Here is a 3,659-nt window from a genome sequence, read left to right on the forward strand (position 1 = left end):
CTGTGATGCCCAGTCTCTCTTCTTACCTCTTCTCCACGACACCCACTTGTACTTGTTTATCGATTGGACTTAAATTAGGCTACAAAAAGCGCTGAAACTCCTGATATCTGTGTGTATTAATGCAGTCAGTACAAACCCCTGAGAAAACCCACAGGCAGCAAGGTGAATTCATTTTAACAACTTTGAGCAGAGAAAATGAAGACAGCCTGGAAAGATAAGATCATGTTTAGTTTTTACCTGGTCTGGACACAGGTCTGGCTGAATCCTGGTCCTGCCTGCCTTCTGCAGGTGTCCTATGGAAAGGAAAGAGTGTGTCCCCCAGCCTACCTCCCCCTGTCTGCTTGTAGAATTACAGGCAGCACCTTATTCACTCAGGGAGGAAGACAACAAAAGTGAAGAAGCTCATCTTCGAAGTGTATGATGTCATGTTTTTGAGGATATTGCAAATGACTTTCTTATAGGAATTACAGTGTCCATTTGTAAGTAGTGTATACAAATGCAATATTTTTAAAAAACATTAAAAATGTTTTTGAAATATGAAAAAAGTGTGTGATAACAGGCTGCTCCTTAGAAAATCAAATCCAGGTCTATGGTGATAGAAACCTCACTGCAACGCAAATGACCCAGCAGAACAAGAGACATCAAAACTGTAAAACATGTCCTCCCACCAAGGTGAGTAAAAAGGTTGAATTTAAAGGTGAAAAGATGTTCTAAACTTCAGTAGTTACGCTTAAATGTTTGATTTTTCTTTTTTTCCTCTACGAGATTCATTTCTCTAAGATCTCCAACAATTTTCTGGAAAGGGAAATTTGTATCATTGTACCTGGTTCATGCTAAGGGGCAATGCTTTTGTTTTTCTAAACTGAACCAACCACTTAATATTCCATCCACCCCTCCTGCCTCCAGATGGATCACTCTCTTCCCAGCACTAGATCCACCCTAGTAAGGAACAACCCAGGTGAGAAACACTAGCTCCAGCTCATTCTCATCCCTCGGTGTCAGTGATAATGGCAAGATCTCAGAGATGATTTCTAAAGTCTGCTCGCAAGGGGCATGCTCAATGCCTAGCTTTTTATCCTGGCTCCCCACTTAGAGCTGTGTGAGCTTGGACAAGTTACTTGACCTTTCTGAGCTTCAGTTTCCTCATTGTTAAAACGGTGATATCTCATAGAGTTGCATGAGAATTTGGAGTATTAAAGCATACAAAGGCTGCTTCTCCTGGAGCCCCACACAGGGGAAGTATTTCGTGAGTAAGATCTATTGTTAATAACCATGACTAGGCATAGATTCTAAGGCAATCTCATAGATCTCCCTCCTCACATCATCCCCAAAACACTGAGGTGTATCCTGACCACTATCTGTGATCATGTGCATTATGTCACAATGGCTGGCACGAAAGCCAGGCATTGCACACCATACTGTGTGAGTACACCACACCCAGGGGAACCTCCAGAAGGGTTTGCTGAGATCTCTTTGCTCTGCCAAGCGAGAGCCAGAACTAGAGGTCAGGTGGCCTCATTCTCAGACCATCTTATTCATTAGCCCCCTTAAGATTTAAAAGTCTTGGCAAAACAGGATACATTCTCAAGTTGCAAATCACGTGAAACAGTCTGGGTATGTGTGTTGTGCTTAAATGAAGCAGCTTGTCACGTGGGTATTCAATTTCTGTATCTGTTCTAAATTTAAGCATGCAAAATGTCAAGTTATCTCACAATTTTGCTTGGGTTGAAAACAAGATTTGGATTTATAAGAACTGCTGCTTTATTTTGAATCCTGGATGGGTTCTCAAATTGCATTTGACTAAGAAGTCACTTCCTGGACTGCAGGTTAGTGTGTTGGCCCCAGAGCAAACATGGAACATAAGAGCTAAACCTTTGCTCCTGCCATTTTGTGTCAGGGGAGGTCTGGAGGCTCCAACTCCTGGCACCAACTATTCACCCAGATTGCCCCTTACCCCAGCCCATTGAATTCCCTCCTCCCTTTGGGACATTGCTGACACTGAGCTCCACAGGGCACTTCTCCAGACCTGGGGTGCTGCATCCTCTTGGTGCTCAGTACCTTGGCAAAGATCCACCCCACCTGAAACATCTTCCTCAGACTTAGTGCTAGGGTCTAAGTGACAGTGCCTGGCATTGCGATCACAAGTCACTTTCAAATACCCCTGCAGGTCTGGAACTTAAAGGAGGTACCAGGGCAGGCTAAATATTATCTCCTGGGTTTTGTTTTCTTGGTAACAGCCTTTGACAGCATCACATTTCCCTACCAAAGACCTGAAAAGAAAGCTGTATAATGGCTAAAAAGCTTTTTTAAATAGAGGAAATGGGATATGGGAGAATTTTTAAATTTATTTTCTATCCAGGCCTGGTTAGGTATAAATAAGTCAATTTATTTACTTTTTTTGTAACTTGAGGTTAAAATGGCAGCACTCTCAGGTGAATCTGCTGCTTTCACAGCCTGATAAGTATTGGAGATCATATATTATCAATTGCTCTCTGCCCCTAAAAACTGCACCAAAAACCACCCAATCTAAGGCCATGCCCTGCTCAGTTGCAATCCCATCTAGTCATTTTAATGCACAGCACTCCCCGATAGTCGTCTTGCTTGTATAGCTTCAGTCTTCAGAGCACAAGAATATAAACTCCTGAGGTCAATCTGGTGCACAGTTATGTCCAGAGAATCCAGCACAGTGAGTTGCTCATCTTCATAAGGCTCTTTGCCGCTTGAACTACTGCTTTGTAGGAAAGACCAGGAAACAAGTAGAGAGTCCAAAAAGGAAAGGAAGGCTGTGGGGTAGTGAGACATCTGGGTATGTAGCAAGGCAAGGAAGCTGTTTCCAGGAGAAATGCGAGGAAGGACAAGTCAATAAAAGCAACAGAGTCTCTGTGAAGTTAGCAAGCTAAACCTACAGGAATAATCAAGAATTTCAAGTCTCAACAGAGCTTTTCAGTCAAGCTTCGTTGGCGATCTGCCTGATGGTCCCTGATCCCTCTCCCTACTTTCTGGCTCTTGAGTAGATTTAAACCAGCTGCTGGAATCCATCCCTCCCTCTCTGCCTCATTTCCCTCCCCAGCACTGCCGGTGTTATGGCAATAGAGACCATGCCAGATGGTGGTGTTAACACACGGGCCTCACTGCCTGAGGTGTGTGGAGGCCAATACTATGGCACATTGACTTTTGAAAGAACTTTATTGCAAGGTCAACTGGCAAGGAAGCAGGGTTCAAATCTCTCTCTTAGATCTCAGCAGTAAATTGGTTTGTAAGGTTAGTTGGTTTTATAAGGTTAGTGGGAAGGGGGAAAGGTTAGGAATGACTTAGCAAAGTTCGATTGGTTAAGCACAAATTAGATCTCCTTATTGATGGACCCTTAGCGTTTACAAAGTGTTGCCTAAAAGCATATGCTTATGTAGCGGTTTTGCTTAGTTGCATCTGTGGAGAACTTACGGTTTAGCTGTATCTGTGGAAAACAACTCTTAAAAGGGCAGTTAAATAAGTTGAATTACAAGAACTATTTTGTGGTTTAATGGTCTGAGGTCAGATTGACCTCAGTATCAGTGGGGGTGTAACACACCATGTGGGTGGCCATATCCACTTACCTGAAAAGACAGTGACATAGACTTCAACACTGAAAAACACGGATGGGGCAGGACAGAGTGAGACCC

Source organism: Talpa europaea, assembly GCF_964194135.1.
Source record: "Talpa europaea genome assembly, chromosome: 3".
Classification (NCBI taxonomy): domain Eukaryota; kingdom Metazoa; phylum Chordata; class Mammalia; order Eulipotyphla; family Talpidae; genus Talpa; species Talpa europaea.